At 44.4% G+C, this 20,657-nt stretch overlaps 1 protein-coding gene across 11 annotated transcripts in view; it reads right to left on the bottom strand.

Annotated features, from left to right (window-relative positions):
• RNF152 (ring finger protein 152) overlaps window positions 1-20,657 on the bottom strand; it is a 79,672-nt gene that overhangs the window by 37,530 nt on the left and 21,485 nt on the right. The window contains exon 1 of one of the 11 annotated variants that reach the window (XM_067014813.1): window positions 18,374-18,434. The exons of the other annotated variants lie outside the window; for them this stretch is intronic. The gene's annotated coding sequence lies outside the window, so the exon portion shown is untranslated. Of the gene's footprint in view, window positions 1-18,373; window positions 18,435-20,657 lie in introns of those variants that run through there. 11 annotated transcript variants of the gene reach the window in all.

The following is a 20,657-nucleotide window of genomic DNA, read 5'->3' as shown; positions in this document are numbered from 1 at the left end:
TATCAGTAATTACCTTAAATGTAAATGGATTAAATGCTCCAACAAAAAGACATAGACTGGCTGAATGGATACAAAACAAAACCCGTATATATGCTGTATACAAGAGACCCACTTCAGACCTAGGGACATATACAGGCTGAAAGTAAGGGGATGGAAAAAGATATTCCATGCAAATGGAAATCAAAAGAAAGCTGGAGTAGCAATTCTCATATCAGACAAAATAGACTTTAAAATAAAGACTATTACAAGAAACAAAGAAGGACGCTACACAATGATCAAGGGATGAAGCCAAGAAGATATAAAAATTGTAAATATTTATGCACCCAACATAGGAGCACCTCAATACATAAGGCAAATGCTGACAGCCATAAAAGGGGAAATCGACAGTAACACAATCACAGTAGGGGACTTTAACACCCCACTTTCACCAATGGACCAATCATCCAAAATGAAAATAAATATGGAAGCACAAGTTTTAAATGATACATTAAACAAGATGGACTTAATTGATATTTATAGGACATTCCATCCAAAAACAACAGAATACTCTTTCTTCTCAAGTGCTCATGGAACATTCTCCAGGATAGATCATATCTTGGGTCACAAATCAAGACTTGGTAAATTTAAGAAAATTGAAATCTTATCAAGTATCTTTTCCGACCACAATGCTATGAGACTAGATATCAATTACAGGAAAAAAACTGTAAAAAAATACAAACACATGGAGGCTAAAAAATACGCTACTAAATAACCAAGAGATCACTGAAGAAATCAAAGAGGAAATCAAAACATACCTAGAAACTAATGACAATGAAAACACAACAACCCAAAACCTATGGAAGCAGTCCTAAGAGGTAAGTTTACAGCAATACAATCCTACCTCAAGAAACAAGAAACATCTCAAATAAACAACCTAACCTTACACCTAAAGCAATTAGAGACAGAAAAAAAAAAACAAACCCCAAAGTTATGAGAAGGAAAGAAATCATAAAGATCAGATCAGAAATAAAAAAGAAATGAAGGAAACAATAGCAAAGATCAATAAAACTAAAAGTTGGTTCTTTGAGAAGATAAACAAAACTAATAAACCATTAGCCAGACTCATCAAGAAAAAAAGGGAGAAGATTCAAATCAACAGATTTAGAAATGCAAAGGAGAAGTAACAACTGACTCTGCAGGAATACAAATGATCATGAGAGATTACTACAAGCAACTATCTGCCAAAAAAATGGACAACCTGGAAGAATTGGACAAATTCTTAGAAAAGCACAACCTTCCGAGACTGAACCAGGAAGAAACAGAAAACATAAACAGACCAATCACAAGCACTGAAATTGAAACTGTGATTAAAAATCTTCCAACAAACAAAAGCCCAGGACCAGATGGCTTCACAGGCAAATTCTAACATTTAGAGAAGAGCTAACACCCATCCTTCTCAAACTCTTTCAAAATATAGTAAAGGGAGGAGCACTCCCAAACTCATTCTATGAGGCCACCATCACCCTGATACCAAAACCAGACAAAGATGTCACAAAAAAGAAAACTATAGGCCAATATCTCTGATGAACATAGATGTAAAAATCCTCAACAAAATACTAGCAAACAGAATCCAACAGCACATTAAAAGGATCATACACCACGATCAAGTGGGGTTTATCCCAGGAATGCAAGGATTCTTCAATATACACAAATCAATCAATGTGATACACCATATTAACAAATTGAAGGAGAAAAACCATATGATCATCTCAATAGATGCAGAAAAAGCTTTTGACAAAATTCAACACCCATTTATGATAAAAACTCTCCAGAAAGTAGGCAGAGAGGGAACCTACCTCAACATAATAAAGGTCATATATGACAAGCCCACAGCAAACATTGTTCTCAATGGTGAAAAACTGAAACCATTTCTTCTAAGATCAGGAACAAGACAAGGTTGTCCACTCTCACCACTATTATTCAACATAGTTTTGGAAGTTTTAGGCACAGCAATCAGAGAAGAAAAAGAAATAAAAGGAATCCAAGTCAGAAAAGAAGAAGTAAGACTGTCACTGTTTGCAGATGACATGATAGTATACACAGAGAATCCTAAAGATACTACCAGAAAACTAATACAGCTAATCAATGAATTTGGTAGAGTAGCAGCATACAAAGTTAATGCACATAAATCTCTTGCATTCCTATATGCTAATGATGAAAAATCTGAGAGTGAAATTAAGGAAACACTCCCATTTACCACTGCAACAAAAAGAGTAAAATACCGAGGAATAAACCTACCTAAGGAGACAAAAGACCTATATGCAGAAAACTCTAAGATACTGATAAAAGAAATTAAAGATGATATAAACAGATGGAGAGATATACTATGTTCTTGGATTGGAAGAACCAATATTGTGAAAATCACTATACTACCCAAAGCAATCTACAGATTCAATGCAATCCCTATCAAACTACCAGTGGCATTTTTCACAGAACTAGAACAAAAAATTGCACAATTTGTATGGAAACACAAAAGACCCCGAATAGCCAAAGCAATTCTGAGAAAGAAAAACGGAGCTGGAGGAATCAGGCTCCCGGACTTCAGACTATACTACAAAGCTCCGGTAATTAAAGACAGTATGGTACTGGCACAAAACAGAAATATAGATCAATGGAACAGGATAGAAAGCCTAGAGATAAACCCATGCACATATGGTCACCTTATCTTTGATACATGAGGCAAGACTATATAATGGAGAAAAGACAGCCTCTTCAATAAGTGGTGCTGGGAAAACTGGACAGCTACATGTAAAAGAATGAAATTACAGCACTCCCTAACACCATACATACAAATAAACTCAAAATGGATTAAAGACCTAAATGTAAGGCCAGACACTATCAAACTCTTAGAGGAAAACATAGGCAAAACACTCTATGACATAAATCACAGTAAGATCCTTTTTGACCGACCTCCTAGAGAAATGGAAATAAAAACAAAAATAAACAAATGGGACCTAATGAAACTTAAAAGCTTTTGCACAGCAAAGGAAACCATAAACAAAACGAAAAGACAACCCTCATAATGGGAGACAATATTTGCAGATGAAGCAACTGACAGAGGATTAATCTCCAAAATATACAAGCAGCTCATGCAGCTCAATATCAAAAAAACAAACAACCTAATCCAAAAATAGACAGAAGACCTAAATAGACATTTCTCCAAAGAAGATATACAGATTGCCAACAAACACATGAAAGGATGCTCAACATCACTAATCATTAGAGAAATGCAAATCAAAACTACAATGAGGTATCACCTCACACCAGTCAGAATGGTCATCACCAATAAATCTACAAACAATGCTGGAGAGGGTGTGGAGAAAAGGGAACCCTCTTGCACTGTTGGTGGGAATGTAAATTGATACAGCCACTATGGAGAACAGTATGGAGCTTCCTTAAAAAACTACAAATAGAACTACCATACGACCCAGCAACCCCACTACTGGGCATATACCTGGAGAAAAGCATAATTCAAAAAGAGTCATGTATCACAATGTTCACTGCAGCACTATTTACAATAGCCAGGACATGGAAGCAACCTAAGTGTTCATCGACAGATGAATGGATAAAGAAGATGTGACACATATATATACAGTGGAATATTACTCAGCCATAAAAAGAAACGAAATTGAGTTATTTGTAGTGAGGAGGATGGACCTAGAGTCTGTCATACACAGTGAAGTAAGTCAGAAAGAGAAAAACAAGTATCGTATGCTAACACATATATATGAAATCTAAAAAAAAATGGTTCTGATGAACCTAGGGGCAGGACAGGAATAAAGATGCAGACCTACTACAGAATGGACTTGAGGACACGGCAGGGGGAAGGGTAAGCTGGGACGAAGTGAGAGAGTGGCAGGGACATATATACACTACCAAATGTAAAATAGATAGCTAGTGGGAAGCAGCCGCATAGCACAGGGAGATCAGCTCGGTGCTTTGTGACCACCTAGAGGGGTGGGATAGGGAGGGTGGGAGGGAGACGCAAAAGGGAGGAGACATGGGGATATATGTATACATGTAGCTGATTCACTTTGTTATACAGCAGAAAATAACACACCATTGTAAAGCAATTATACTCCAATAAAGATGTTTAAAAAAAAAAGGCAAAAGTACAAGAGTCAGTTAGTACCAAAGAGTGGAGCACTTCTATCTGTTGCAGGCCCCCTTCTCCCCCTCTACCCACTGCATCTGTGCAATCTCATCTAATCCAATCTTGGCCTGACCTCAGGACTTGGTTGGTGCTGTTTCTGCTGCAAAGAGCCTTTTTTCTATCTCCTTGGCTGGACAACTCTTCGGTTTAGAGTTTGAGGTGGGGTGAAAGGTGGTCCCGAAACACAGATGCACACACGCAGAGCACGGCTCCTTCCTTTGCCCCCCACACTTCTCCCATGTAATTCCTTACGTAACGTTTGCTGGAGTGGAAGCCCCCTGAGGACCTGCCACCTCCCACCAACACCGAGCACACAGTAGGCAGGCACCATACATCCCGGTAAACTTGTAGAAACACTTATGAAAGGAACGTGAGGCACGGAAATATTACCACTGCTCACCTCTTCTTTATCGGTAGGGAGCCAGACAAAGCAGTGAATGAACTGATATCCAGAAGCACCAAACTGCCAGAAGAGAGAACTCTGCTTGGACAGAGTTGAAGCCCCCGGACCTTGGAAATTCACTAGTTGGAACCGGAAACTCAACTCTTGTGACCAATTAGCTTCAGGCCTTCTGCAAATCATTTACCCTCACTGATTTCAGCTTCCTCATCTGTTAAGGAGGAACAGCCATACCTATCTCCAAATATTGTTTTAAGGATTAAATGGGTTAGGAAGGTATCCAATGGCCAGAATATAATAGCTGCTCAAGGAACACTAGTGTTCTTTTCCCGACTCATAGTCTAACTTCAATTAGAAGTTAGCAATTAGCAACAGTGGCACTGCCAACAAGAAAACAGAACTTTCGGAAATAAAGATGTGGAGAGAAAAGCACAAGGAAAAGATACCAGAATAACACTGAAAAGCAAAAACATACCTAAAAGGGCAGCAAAGCTTTAACACACCAGCAAATTGGGGCTTTGCTCAATGTGTGCTTTCAATTTGCATGAGGTCTGCTTTTGTGGCTGGCTTGAAACCCTCATTGCACGATGCCATAACACACAGCCCTGCTCTAAAAGGATTTGGTGTTGTTATAGCCAGGCTGGTAAAACAGTGTCCAAAGTCTCTTGGCTCAGAATAAATTCCCACAAGTGTCCTGAATCTGTTAAGTATGCAAAGACGGTTTTGAATCAATGGAAAATATAGGCATCGCCTATTCTGCCTTGAGGCTTACTCTCAAAATCACTACAGCCACGGTTGTAAATATTTCTTTTTCCTAAAACTCACCTCAGAGAAAGCCAGCCACCAAGGGTGATATAATTTGAAACTAAAAGCTACCATTCAAACATTGACAACAGTCACAAATCTGAGGTCACCACTCGGGTTTCTCACAGACTTCTTACAGTTAACAGGTCCAGAATGGAATTCTTGGTCCCCTCCCCCAACCCATCCCCAAACCTGCCCCCCCAACAGTCCTCCCCATCTCAGCTACTGGCATCTGCATCCTTCCAGCAGCTCAAGCCAAAACCCTCAGCAGCCTCCGGGTCACCTCTCTCTGTCACACCTCATATTCCATCTACCCCATCAGCTTCACCTTTTAAAAAAATTCCCTAAATCTACTTCTCTCTACTCCACTGCCCCCACCTTGGTCCAAGCCAGCACCCCTCTCACCAGGCACACTGGCACTATCTTGGTCTGGCTCCCTGTCCCCTTTTATGCCCCTACCGTCTACTCAGTACTGCACCCAGGAAGACCCCACCACCTCCAGGGCTGAAGGGCAAAAGAAGGGGGCTGTCACCAGAATCAGTAAAAGTAGTCATGTGCTCTACCAGGAGGAGCTGAGAGAGAAGTAGGGAAAATGGGGCTCAGGGAAGGAGGGAACAGGTATGTGTTTTGACTTCTCTCTTCTCTTGTCCTTCCATCTCCTGCCAGTGGCACAACCCAACCTGAAGCCAGAGGGCAGGGAAGCCAGGGTGATGGAGCCCAAGAAGGTCTGGGAAGATGGGAGAATGATCTGGAGGGATGAATGGAGAATGTCCAGCACACCCTTGTTAGCCGATGGAGATCCTAGAGTCCCGTCTAGGGAAGAGCCTGCAAGGGGAGCCTGGAGGTGGCCATGAGCTTTCCTTACCTCCCTTCACTGTGAGCTGCTGATCCACTAGGACTTGGAGGCCAACTCTTTGGAGGGAAGTCCTGCCCAGGGCGGGTCAATAGCTCATAACCTAAGTACTAAGTCCCTTGTCCAAAGTTGGTGGTCTCTAGTGCCCAACACACAAAAACTGAGATGCAACTGCTGTGCGGTATAGCAGAGTTTCCATTCCTGCTACCGTGAAGTTGACCCTGAAGAATTCCCCTAGTCCCATGATTACAGTTTTGACAGCCCTGCTCTCTCTTCCAAAGTTATTTCAAATGCAGACTAAGTGACCAACCACTGAGCAATTATAGCAAATACCACAAAGTTCCAGGTGCCGTTAGCACCCACTCCCCCCAACAGCCACACAAAGGAAGGATTCGCTGCTGGGTTTAAGAAGTAACTGCCCAAAGCGACCTCTGAGTAGACTCCAAAGCCTGCGCAGTATTCTAAAATAGGAAAAGAAAAGAAGTTTTAGAATTGAATCCAATTTGAAAATTCTTAAACCTCTGATTTCAGATGATCCAAAACATAATGGATCTCTCTGTCATCCATGCAAATTGAATTGCTGTAGCTTGTGCAATTGTGTAAACTGACTCTCCATCCAATGAGGTAGAGGAGGACCCAGCTTCTGGATTAAGTTCTATCAATGATTTACTTTATGACCTTAGGCAATCTGCAGTCTCTCAGCAACCCAGTGTCCCTAACTCCAAGATAAATATGATGCTTCCTCATCCAAACCTGTCAGGGACCTATTGGGGTGAATTAGCTAATATATCCTTCCTGTCTCCTTCAGAGGCTCTTCTCACCCAACCTCCTAACTGTGGATTTTGCCCAAGGAGATAATAAAGTAGTGTGGAAAGCACGTCTGAGTCAGACTCATTTGGAAATAAAATGGTAGACCTTTCACTGATGGGACATTTGAACTTGGGCAATGTATCCAACCCTGTTGTGCCTCAGTGCCCCTCCTCTGTAAATAGTGAAAGCCAAGAAAGCACGACCTCATACAACTGCTGGGTTATAAAATGAGAGTATGCGTGCAAAGCCCTCAGGATATTGTCTGGCACAGAATACCCACCCGAAAGCAAAATGCAATCATCGCAAACATTACCATCATTATCATTCTCATTACCATTTTTCATAGGCAATTCTAAGTGGGATTGGTGAAAGCACAAAATTTCTTTGAGCACTCTCTAGAATTGTTCTATGTCCTTAAAATAATTGTCTTTTTTAGTCTGGAAAAGTAGAGTTGAAAATAACACAAACGGTTATTATGATCACCACCAAACTTGATTAATAGCTCTAATCACTAACGAAACCTAAGTGGCTGAAAAGCAGGGTCAAGCTATATAGACTTGATTAGAGCACAAGAAATTCATCCTAAGAGAAATCTTGGGAAAAGAGGATTTCATTTTGGAAAATTTTCTATGAAAAAGGTATAAATTTGCGACAGTAAGGGAAACCTGTTTGTGAATGGTACCCAAAAACTAAGTTAAAAAATAAACAACTTCATGAACCATAAAAATACCCAAATGCTTCTCTGAGCTCAGGGATCAGTCGAAAGCTTCCTAAAGCTCCTGCCTGGCATCCACACCGTGAGGACCCCACCCCTCAACTGTGAAATCTCCTGGTGCTCAGGGAGCTCCATCCGGACAGGGACCATGGGCCCTCAAGAGCTGGCACAGCACCGGGCAAACGGAAATGCCCAGTCACCATGTTTGCTCTGACACATGATTGACCATACGGCCAATCGGATCAGAGAACCATGTCCTCTCCCCAGGGGACCACTTGGAGCATCACTCCAACGACCTTCCTCTGCCCTGGTCCCTAGGACCATCAACTGATACCCGTAATTACAAGAAACATCTTAGGACCTTACTCTGGTTGGTGCAGATAAACCATTTGAAGTCTTACATTTCAGACCTATCAGAACCAAACAGGTTTTACTCACCCAATCCTACCCCATCACCACTTTGTACCAACATTTTAAAGCAAACTTTCAAACCATTAAAGCTCTAGACAAGAGTGTCTACTTTGCATAAACATTGTATCCATGGTATAGTTCCCAAAAGTAGTAGGTGTCCAATAAATATTTATTGAAGGGACAGGAGGAAGGAGGAAGGAAAAGAGGAGAAAACACTAACCCACGCTCCTGAGCTGCCCCCAAATTCAAGGGTAAGGATGTAGGCCATGGTGACACACCCAGGATGGGTGCCAGGTTTTCTACATGCCTTAGCCAATCCTTACGGCAGCCTTCTCAAGTATCTTATTTGCCCATTTCACAGATGCCAAAACTGAGGTACAGAGAGGTTAAATAGCTTCCTGAGTATCCCCCAGACAGTAAGTTTCAGAGCCAAGATCTAAACTGAGACAATGTAATACAGAGCTACACTGAAGTACCACCCTACTGTCTGGACACCCAAATTCACCTAGGGCAGCATTAAGCAGTCAAGCATTAGTGTTTCCATTTAGATGAGAAAGTTAAACCCAACTGGTTAAATGACCAGTAAGAAATCACATGACTTTCACAGGTACTAGAGCCAGTGCTTCTACTTGGTCACTTAGGACCCTAGAAAATAAGGACCCCATCTGTTCTTATCATGAATAGAATGAGCTTATGCTGCAGGCTTTCTATCATCTTTATAACTTCATGGCAGATTGCACACTAAAAATACAATAGCAACAATGTATAGCACCTTGTGATTTATAAAAATAATTTTATCTGTAATACCCTCCCTGTGACATACATAAGGTAGATAAATGTCACCAGCCGTCAAGGCCAGGGGGCCCTCAGTGACAGGGGGCCCAGAGAAGCCTAGAAGCACACGACAGCTCACGGCAGCCAGGAACACAGGGAGACAGCAATGGCAGCTTTCAACATTTTCACAGCTTCTGACTATACATGGCTCCAAAGGAAGAAATTTCAAAATGATTATTTTCTCCTTCAGATGGGAGACATAGGACATACAGTCCAAGTAAAACAGTTTTTTATCAGTTTTCAAGGGCTCGACCATTTGAGGAGAAAGCCTCAACGTCTTCCTTTTCTCCCCCCAACCATTGCTTTTAATAAACCCCTGGGCGAGATGAGGAGAAAAGTACTTGTTGATATTGTGTTTGCCATCAGCGCACATCAATCCGTGTGCTGAACCTCTCAGGAGTGTTGGCTAATACTTTTGTATTTCCTACTGGAAACACACCACAGCTCATAAACTGATGCGTTAATATCATTGAAAGATATAACAGCGAGTCCTCGGCACAGCATTTCCCCCCAAACTCAAAAGAACATCTAGCTACATCAGGCTTCAAAGAGAACTGATTTAAAATCTTGCTTAGCAAACACAGCACCTCTGCCGTGGATCTCAGCCTGGGCTGCCGGCTGCAATCACCTGCGGAGCCTTAGAAATCCCCCACGTTCAGGTTCTACCTGCAGAGGTTCCAATTTAATCGTCCTGGGGTGTGGCCTGGACATTGCACTTTTCAAAGCTTTCCCAGTGACTCTAATAAACATTCAAGTTTGAGACGCAGAGGTGCAGAAAGTGAGGCGCATACCCAGAAGCTCACCTAAAAAGTGACTCATGGGTGTTAATGACCGTGAACTATTTCACAATTAAGAATTATTTGATAACACGGATTTAATTTTTCAGACACAGTTTGTTCACTGCATAACTGAGAAGTCTTGACTCTTGTTCTCTGGGTCTTCCTGACCTACCGTAACCAACTTAACCTGGAAATCCAGTTGAATATAAAAATTCATTTTAAAAGTACTAACGTCTATGTAGCACTTTGAGATCTGCAAATATAGAAATACAAAGTCACATTTAACCATTACAAGAATGATGAGGTACGTAAGTAAGTGTATTTGTTTCCTATTGCTGCTGTGTGTGACAAATTATTGTTAAGTTTAGTGGCTTAAACAATATGAGTTATTTTTATAGTTCTTGAGGCCAGATGTCTCCAATCAGTCTCCCTTGGCTAAAGTAGGGTATGGGCATGGCTGGTTCCTTCTGGAGGCTCTCAGGGGAGAATCTGTGTCCTTGCCTTTTTCAGCTTCTAGAGACCACCTGCATTCCTAGGCTCAGGGCCCCTTCCTCATATCTTCTGTCTCCCCCTTATAAGGAAGAACCCTTGTGACTACACTGCACCCACGCGGATAATCCAGGATAATCTTTCCATTTCCAGACCCTTAATCACCTCTGCAGAGTCCCCTTTGCCACATAAGGTAACATTCAACAGTTCCAGGGATTAGAACAAGGACATCTCTGGGGACCGATATTCAGCCTGTCACAGAGTAAGGCAAACGTCACCAGCATCACCACTATGCCTATTGCCTCGGTCCACCACCGTCACTTTTCAATTGAAACTGAGGCTCAAGATCGCATGACTTAACCAGGTTCCACGTCTGGGACAGGGCTGAATTTAAACCCGATCTCATAACTCCAAGCCCCAGTCCTTTCGGCCGCTCCTGTTGCCTCCCCAGATATGGCAATGCCTGCAATACTGTTTTCTTTTCCAGGCTCTCACCATACTGTTAACAAGAAGTATTTCGACTCTGCCCCAATCATTATCTCTGTTCCTCAGCCAACAGATGCCAAGTGGAAACTTCCAGTTCTACTACCCCTGCTGGTAACCCTGTCTCAAGTCAGCCCCCTTCCCTATGGTCCAGCAGAACCAGCAAGGCACTGAGGCAGCAATTCATTTTACAGACTACGATGTCACAACTATCTGAGAGATTAGTCACACAAGAAAGTATATGGGCGGGGGGGTGTGGAAATGACAGCTCTCAGTTTTAAAAGAGCAAAACAATCTTAACTTGCTAAGACCTACACATATCAGTAACTGTCTCAAGAAAAATTTATAATAGGTGACATCCCCATCCTCCATGTTTGAAACAATCTATTTAGAATACATAGGAAACGGTCCTCTCAGTGATTTTCCATGGTTCCTTTCTCTCAAGCGAGGGAACTAGAGAGGGCTGACAGGGTGGTATTTAGAGCCTTAGTCTGTGGTCCGCTGGCGTGTGGTGTGTTGCAGCTGGGTAATCAGAAAGGAGTGGGCAAGGCTTCCTACACGAAGGATATTCTAATACGATGGTCACACTTCTCTTGATGCCTGGGGTGTACCGTCCCCTCCTCTCACTTGAACATCATGGAGAAGAAAAGAACCCAGCGTTGAGTCATAGGCACTTTAACAATGGGAGAATATAAACAAGCCAAGCAGATATCATCGTCAAGCTTACACCTTGCCTGTGTCTATGTGCAATCTGAAGAGAAAAAGGTAGTGAAGAAAAAACAAAAAAATCAGTGCCGCATCAGAATGCAACTGGTATAATATCAGCAAGTTACATGGTTTTCCTGGACGAAGATAATTCATTGTCTCAGTCCTCAAAACTATAAAATAACAGTGAATAGGGCTTGTAAAGGTCATGCCTTTACAAGAGTTCTTTACAAGAATTCACACAACCAGAATATTATATTTTAAATAAGCTAACGTGGTGGGGAGAAGGGGGGAGGGCAGTGCTGGAATACATTTTGTGGCTTGTGTTCATGCCAAATCCATGCTCTGAAACTATAACCTTACACACTTACAACCAATATTTGGAATGATTCTAAGGACAGCAAGATTCCCAGACATCTAAGAGTCAGTTTCAGTCACTATTTCAGAAAAATGAACCAATAAACTTTGTTAAGTTTTTCAAAAAGGGTAGCATCATAAGGGAATTCTGGTTTACCAGGAGTTAACAATAAACATGTTAATACAATTAGGATGTTCTAATCCACGTGATGCATTATTTTGGCAATATCATAGCCTCCAGATGGCCTGGCTAAATTAAAAAAGGGTACACCTGCTAAGGATGCCTTACTCCATACTTTATAGGACCACACAACGCTTCCAGATAGTTAAAGAGCCCTGGGTCCTTGTCCTGACTCCGCCACTAACTTGCTGTATAACCTGGACCCGTCACTCAATTTCTCTGGGTCTCAGGGTTCTCGTCTGTAAGGTGAGAGGGATGGTCAGGATGACTTCCAAGGGCTCCTCCAATTCCAACTCTAAAAGCTTGCAAAGACCCATTAACAAAATTTACTGGCTGACTCATCTAACATTAGATTCCGATTGAGCTGGCGAGTAAAAAGAAGATAACAGGGCTTCCCTGGTGGCGCAGTGGTTGAGAGTCCGCCTGCCGATGCAGGGGACACGGGTTCGTGCCCCGGTCCGGGAAGATCCCACGTGCCGCAAAGCGGCTGGGCCCGTGAGCCATGGCCGCTGCGCCTGCGCGTCCGGAGCCTGTGCTCTGCAACGGGAGAGGCCACAGCAGTGAGAGGCCCGCGTACCGCAAAAAAAAAGAAGATAACGAAGCTGATGTCTGAGACGGCTAACAACTAAAAGCTGGAAAACTCATGGAAGCTGGTGAGCAACATGGTGAAATACACATCGGGCTCCTCTCCTGGGATAGCTACAAAGCCTGGGGGTCCCAAGAGTTTATTGCAAACCCCCCTGAAGGTGCTTTGCTTATCTGCAGGAGGGTCCTCTTCATTCATGCTGCATCCTACTCAGCAGCCTCTCAAGTACCGGCTCAGAAGGGATGGGTGAGGTGGGGTGTTGCCCTTGGGACTCAGATCCCACACAAATATCATCGCTAGGGGCCTTCTGGCCACTGAACATAGCTCTCAAGGTCACTCTGATCCAGGGATTGCCGCCAGAAACTGAGCGTCTGGGGATTTGCTACACCTTCCTCCTCCTGTCCTTACTAGCAGCGGGGAAGGGGGGCAAGCTCTGTCCTCGAGGGCCCGCAAAATTAGCCACAGAAAATGAAAAGTGGATTCCAAGAGCTATTGAGCTCTCTCAGGATTTAGTTCCCTCAACAGCTCTCTCTACGGAACAAATATGCTTAAGTGGGAAAGCCCAGGAAAAAAAAAAAAAGTGGCAGGAAAATTGAGGACTTACTATAAAACTCATCTTTAAAAAGCCATAATTATCACAATAGTGCCACCTAAACATTTGCAAACATCCTTCAGCACAATTCCCCCTCTTTGAACAGCCCTCATCTAGATATAGTATGCTATTACTCAGGATAGCATTTTAAATTATTTAAGTAGTAAAACAAGGAAAAACCAGTATTTTTCAATCAAAACTCTGGAGTGAATATAATTAAAATCGATGTAGGGAAACAGGCATAAAAGAGAGAGAATCTGACTTTTTACCTTTATGCTGATAACTACTACTTACCAGTTGTATAATTAAGTCAGTTTTCAAACACTGTTTTGTGCATTACTCATTGGATAACCCCCAACACTGTAAGAGGAAGCAGGGTAGAAATTCTTCTATTTTGCTGATGAGAAAACTGAGACTTAGGATATTAAATGGTAAGCCCAAAGCTGAGTCACAATAAAAACCCAGATCACCAAATTTCTTATTTCAAAGTCTCCTCCAGGACACCACACACTGTGTCCCAGTGATTTCATCTGCATAATAAAACCAAAATAATTTTTATATCAAACACTGTCATATATTTTGCCTGGGCCTTGCTTTTGAATTTTCAGGCCCTCAGAATACTCTAGGTTGAATCTTGGCAACATGAAGCAAATTTCCAACTGCCACATAAATGGAGTTTTCTTTACAAGCAGCTGCAGGTAAGAACACGCCCCTCGCAGTCTGACGTTATTACTGTAGTTCACCTCCTAACCCACCGTTACTTCTTTTAAATGACCAGGCCTATGGTTCATGGCCATATTCTGATCGCACAAGGGCACAAAAGTAGCAAATAATCCCACAGTCCACTTCCAGGCCCTAGCCAGCAATCAGAAATCTGACTGTGGGTCTTTGTTCATTCTAGTTTTGGATGATACCATATCGCAAAACACCTCTCAGCCTCAGCCCTGTTAATCAATAGTCATTTAAAGTAAATTTGTCATGGAAGTGTTTAAACAACTACATTCAACAGTGTTTGCCAAAATAATGCATTTGCCCCATGATTATAAATGATCAAATAACTAAAACAACACAGCAGCAGCAAAAACAGCTCTAGTCTGTGCTGAGGTGGTTCGGTGTGAGCTTAGGTTCGTTTCTGGGATCCCCACTGTTACTAAACCCACTGAAATAAATGAAGCGGGGCTAAGACCCAGAGCAGGGCTGGGTAGGGGGTTGCTCTGTCCCAACCCTCTCTTCTCATAGCTGGAATCCCCTCCACCCACCCATCCACCCCAGTTTCTAGGACCAGCCCTAACCTTAGTGGAGATGTCTGAGTAATTTTGGTACAACCCTCTGGGACCCCACCCAAGTCCCTCCGACTGCTGGCTGGCTCTCGACCGTGACTTCCTGCCAAGGCTCCTCTACCTACACTTGAGTCCTTTCTTGATTCCTTAGCCCTCCGTGTCTGAAGCTCCCTGGGCTCCTGGCCGCCCTTCCATCCCTCAAGCCACCTGGACCTGCTGTCCCTACAACCATGTACCCCAGGACTGGGAGCCTGTCCTGAGATACTGCCCCCTCTGGAAATAGACTTCAGTTCTGTCTCCTTCAACCTCCTATTGCAACCCTCACCCTGAGGGGACCCCCTCCCTTCCCCAGCCCTCCTGCAGCTCCTCCATTTTATCTGGAAGTGGACTCCACCCATGGGCCCCACCAGACAAGTCTACAGCACTCCTTCTGGACCTGGCCAGACCCCGAGAACAAGACCGGCAGCTCCTCAATCAACCCTCTGCCTTTAGACCTTGCTCTTACTTAATTAAATGCCCCTGTCCGAGCCTAACATCTATTTATTCGTGGAGACAGAGCTCGAGGGAGGCTGTCCTCATCATCACCCTTCACTGGTTACTTGAGATCTGCCAGTGGCTTGCACACGGCCACCTATTAATTGCCTTGCAGACATCATGATGCAGCAAATTTCACTATTTTCACAGAGAGGTGAGAAACCTGAGATCCCATTTTAATAAGAAATGTGCTTAAATTCAGTTGGCAAGACCGGGGCAAAACCAGGACTAAATGCAGGCTGGCCTGGCTTCCTTCTTACTGTATGAGTCCTACTTGGGGAAGCCCTATGTTTCTCAGGCACCAGGTTATGTCAATTACCAGGTGCAGGAGGGTGGAGGAGGCACTTTATAACCCACATGGGGCGACCTGATGCCCCTTGGCCACAACCCTGTAATTAAGGCTAGCAGCTGGTAAGGGCTAAGGCTCCCTGGCATCCCAGTCACCCGCACACACCATTCAGAAGCCACCACGAACTCATTCCACCTCGCAGAATGGGACACAGTACGCACTTGCTCAAATTCCCACTTCACTACTTCTGATAAAATCAATTGTTTCAAATAAAACTGGAAGGACTTTTGTACTTCCCACCGGTACCATCTAAGCTTCTTGGTTTCAGGCTTAGTTGACTTAAGTGAAATCAGCAACAGAGCATGAGAGGGCTGTTTTGCTGCTAATCCAAACTCTAAGTTGCTTCCAAAGTGCTGCGTAACTCTCACAGACCCTGTTCCCAGTCCATTGTCTCATTAGAGACACAATGTCACAGCAAGCAGTTCTGGAAAGAGGCAGGGGCTGCATCCCTCTTCAGGGGGGCATATGCTGCTCTCTGAAAATGGGCTTGAAGCTGTGGCGTGAATGAGCATCAAACTATCTGTTGCGGGGGAGACAGGGATGTTATGGGTTGAATTGTGTCTCCAAAAATGGTGTGTTCAAGTCCTAACGCCCGGTACCTCAGAACGTGGCCTTATTGGGAAATAGGGTTGTTGCACATTCATCAGTTAAGGTGAGTTCACACTGGATTAGAGGGACCCTTAGTCCAACACGACTGGTGTGTTTAAGAAGAGAAGAGACACATGAGGAGAGAAGGCCATGTGATGACAGAGGCAGAGATTAATGAAGGATCGTCTCCTACAGGTTTCAGATCGAGGATGGCCCTGCCGACACAGCCAATGTGGACTTCCAGCCTCCAGAAATGTGAGAAAACAAGATTCTCTTGTTTTAAGCCACCCAGTTTGTGCGACTGTGCTACTGTAGCCGTAGGAAATTAACACAAGGGGGAAATGAACAACTGAGGAATCACAAAAACCTCTTGATTGACAAGCAGCATCAAATAGGAAAGAGAAAATACAGAAAATAAAGTCGATTTAGAATTTTTCGACTTTACAGTGGTGTGAAAGTAATATGCATTCAGTAGAAACTGTACTTCGAATTTTGATCTTTTTCGGGGCTAGCAATTTTCAGTACGATCCTCTCTTCTTTTTTTTTTTTTTGCGGTACGCGGGCCTCTCACTGTTGTGGCCTCTCCCGTCGCGGAGCACAGGCTCCGGACGCGCAGGCTCAGCGGCCACGGCTCACGGGCCCAGCCGCTCCGCGGCATGTGGGATCTTCCCGGGCCGGGGCACGAACCCACGTCCCCTGCATCGGCAGGCGCACTCTCAACCACTGCGCCACCAGGGAAGCCCCGATCCTCTCTTGTGAGGCTGGGCAGTGGCAGTGAGCACAGCTCCCCATCAGCACGCGATTCCCAGAGTAAACAACCATACACTCACAACCATTCTGTACCCAGATGCTCATGCTGCTTTTCACTTTCAGTACAGTAATCAATAAGTTACATGAGATAGTCAATACAATAGGCTTTGTGTTCGATGGTTTTGCCCCGCTGTGGGCTAATGGAAGCGTTCTGAGCTCGTTTAAGGTAGGCGAGGTGAACCTATGGTGTTCGGTAGGTTGGGTGTATTAAACGCGTTTCTGACAAGACATTTTCAACTTAAGATGGGTTGATTGGGCATAACCCCATCGTAAGCCAAGGAAGATCTGTACATATTTGTGATGAGGAACATCTTTCACAGCGTGGCCGCCTGCCTGGTTGAACTGGAGGAAGATAGACAAGGCCCGGAGTCCCTAGAAGGAACCTTCCTTCCCCTAAGAAACCAGACCATCGAATTCAGGTCCTAAGTAGGGGAAGGAATGGGGTGGGGGCGGGAACAGTAGAAATTGAAGCTTTTTTCCTCCCTGTTTACATACAAAGTACTCCTTCTTGCATCCGGAGCCTCGGAGTCCCTCTCTGCCTCATGTGCTTACAGAAAGGTACTAATAGGTGTTTTCATAGCCATGACCTCATGTCATCTTCACAACCATTTTTGCTACAGGGAAGGAGGGAAAGTATCATCACCCCCATTTTACACACAAGGAAACTGAGGCTCACATGAGATCACAGATGAGATGACCATCCTGAAAAGAACACCAGCTGACAAAGCAAAAGGCCTTTTCAAAAATGGTGGAGTGGAAGTAGGAGGTGGGGAGTAAAAAACAGCCCTAAATCTTGTCTTAAAAAAAAAAAAAGATGGGGCTTCCGTGGTGGTGCAGTGGTTGAGGGTCCGCCTGCCGATGCAGGGGACGCGGGTTTGTGCCCCGGTCCGGGAAGATCCCACGTGCCGCGGAGCCGCTGGGCCCGTGAGCCATGGCCGCTGAGCCTGCGCGTCCGGAGCCTGTGCTCCGCAACGGGAGAGGCCACAACAGTGAGAGGCCCGCGTACCGCAAAAAAAAAAAAATCAACAACGAAAAAGAAAGATGAGTTCAACAAAAGTTCTAGAAGCCTTCCACGTCCAAAACAAATCAAATCTGTTAGCCGTGAAAAACAGTCCCTTTACCTTTTTCAGTAGTTGTTCAGGTAATATTGCTTTGGACACAATCCACTGATTCTCTGACCGTTTTTTAAAGTGTCTTTGAGGGAAAACCCCAAACACATTTTCCAGGCTTGAAAATGTAAGGATTCTGGCCTTTGGTGTTCTGTCTCATTCGGTGCTTCCAAATCTTCACGCACTCCTGTGTAGCCACAGGGATCTTTCATAGCCATCACCCCGCACAAGCTGGACCTCAGACAGTGTTTGAGAGGCTGGAACTCCACAGACTCACATCCAGCAACCTCTGATGACCGAATGGACCTTTTCCCAAAGCAACACTGGACAAGGGGAAGGAAGGCAGGGACAGAGCGGGGTCGCAGGCGTCCCAGCAAAGGATAGGACTGAAAGGGTTAAGCCGCAAAGCACTGGGGATGAGAGCTTGGGTGGAGAGCTCTGACTGCAATCAGCTGCCTTTTCCATATATTTCAATCTTGCCCCCCGACCCCGGAAAACACCCAGTCACTCACTGGTCACTGAGAAGTCCTGACTTTCGTACCCCCAAAGCTGCAGCCACGACGTCAGGCACACAGACCCCAGGACCTGCCGCTCACCACTCTGCGAAATGCTGTTCCACATGTTTGTCAGCTTGAAAATATTAAACACCACTGAAAGAAAGTTAAGGTTTCTTTTTCAGATTTAAATGTCTACTTATTTCAAAATGAATTAGTAGTTCTCTGGGTTTCATAATGTTTGATTCATTAATGATAACTACAGCTCGAGAATTTGAAAGGGAAATTGCTTCCAGGATAAAATTAAATGCGAAACTCTTAAGCAGTGATTCACGGCTCTTGCTACCTAAATTACTAATCCATGTGACAAACCTGCTTGGCAACACCCAAAAGCAGTACTATTTTCCCCCATTGCCTTTATAGACTTTGCTGAATTGTTTTGCAAATTGTCTAAACCCAAGTCCTAGATAATCCCTTGCTAGAAGCCTCCATTTCATTGTGGCATTTAGTACTTAGTGTCTCTATTGCCTCAGAGAGGTTCAGAATGGGCTAATACTTCTGTGCCTCAGAAAAGAGTTTTCTCAACGTACAGTGCAATGGATTTCCAGGGCAACCCATTTTAAATTGAAGGCAAATATCTCCGTGCTATCTGTCCACATCCCCCCAAAAGAAACTGCATAAAACTCGAAAAATGGCAATTTTCTTTTAGCTTGCAAGGAGGGCTAGCCAGCTGAGATTCAATTATATATCTCCCTGTTGGAACGATGGGGAACTAGAGTAAACCCTGTGGTCCAAAAGACAAGATAATATAATGTTTCCAAAGTTTCATCAAGCCCAGGTTATGCTGCCTCCTAAAATTTCTCTCAGGTCTGTTCCTACCACCACTGCCTGGGTCCACACCTTAGACCAGGGTGGAGAAGCAGGGATAGTCCTGACCACGTAGCCCCAACTTCCAAGGCACTCAGAGGACCAAAGTCCCACAGGGCACACACCTCACTGGGAACCGCTGTCCAGACCACCTCGAAAACCTTGCAAACCAGGTCCATCCCTATCTCCGATCTCCCCCTCACTCCCACCACCCCGTGTACTGGTCTTAAATGGCAAGTCAGGTCCCTGGCGGCCCTCATGCCAGGGCTTTAACATGATGATGGCTTAAGCCTTGGGACAGTTCGGGGAAGGTGCCCTCATGGTCGCCATACTGCCAGGCAAGGGACGGCAGCAAAGACACTCAACACACTTGCCCAGGTTACAGAGCAAGAACATGGCAGAGCCAGGATTCACACCCACACTTTCTGCCCAATTTCCCATGCTTTGAACCATCTGAGCACGCCTCCCACAACTTCGAATATTCTACTTACTCCTTACGACCAAGGGAGTGGGGCCCACATGCCCACTAAGGTCTAAAGACCCTTTGGTGATTTGGTTACATTTCCAGCCTCATCCGACCCACACCCTCTTCTCCATCTTCCCCCAACTCTGGCTTTTCCAAGCTATGCATGTGCTGGTCCCTCCACCTCTCCTCCCAGGAGGGCTCCCGCAACCCCCCTTTATGCTCCTGCAGTGCCACATTCATCCCCTTCGTCAGCCATTCACTACTTTCTATTGACACCGGGGACACACGTGTGTCTCCCCTGAGTCTGTGACCTTCGCCAAGGCGACAGCTCTGGCTCTTCCACAACCAGCCCCTGCGTGCCCACAGCAGGGCCGCAGCGAGCCGGTCCCCAAAGCTTTGGAACTAATGAATGTGCTATGACAAATGTCTTCAAAGCAAAAGCAAAAGCAAACGCAAACAACAGACTTAGGGGCTTGCCCCAAATTGACTCAGGACCCTTAAGAGTAGGGAGGAGGAGATGGGAAGGGTTTATGTGCCCTTTTTAAAAGCTCTGCCTGTCAGGGCATTTTTTTCCACCAAGCATTCAAACATGGCAACCTCGTGATGGCAGACACACCTAGCTATCTGCTCGCTAACTCAAGGGTTTATAAAGCAAGCCTGTTTCAGATTTTAAATCGGCAAGAGATAATCTTCAGAGTGGGAACTCAAGAGTCACACATGTGTTACAAAAGCAGAGTCATTGACAAATTGAATCCACAGCTCCGACCGGCTTTTGTTGTTGTTTCCTGGCAGCAGGAGGGAGAGCAAAGAGATATTTGGAAGAAGGGGATTTTGTTGTTGTTTTTAATTTTAAGAAGGGAGGGTACCTATTCCCTACATCTCTTCTGTGGACCCTACCACAGGGTGAACCAATGTAAACCAGGCTGGACTCCCTGTAGCACCAGTCTGAACCATTCAGGCCTCTATTCC

The sequence above is a fragment of the Kogia breviceps genome, chromosome 15, assembly GCF_026419965.1.
Source record: "Kogia breviceps isolate mKogBre1 chromosome 15, mKogBre1 haplotype 1, whole genome shotgun sequence".
Classification (NCBI taxonomy): Eukaryota; Metazoa; Chordata; class Mammalia; order Artiodactyla; family Physeteridae; genus Kogia; species Kogia breviceps.
The sequence above is the reverse complement of the archived record's forward strand: the minus strand, read 5'-3'. Positions and strand labels throughout refer to the sequence as shown.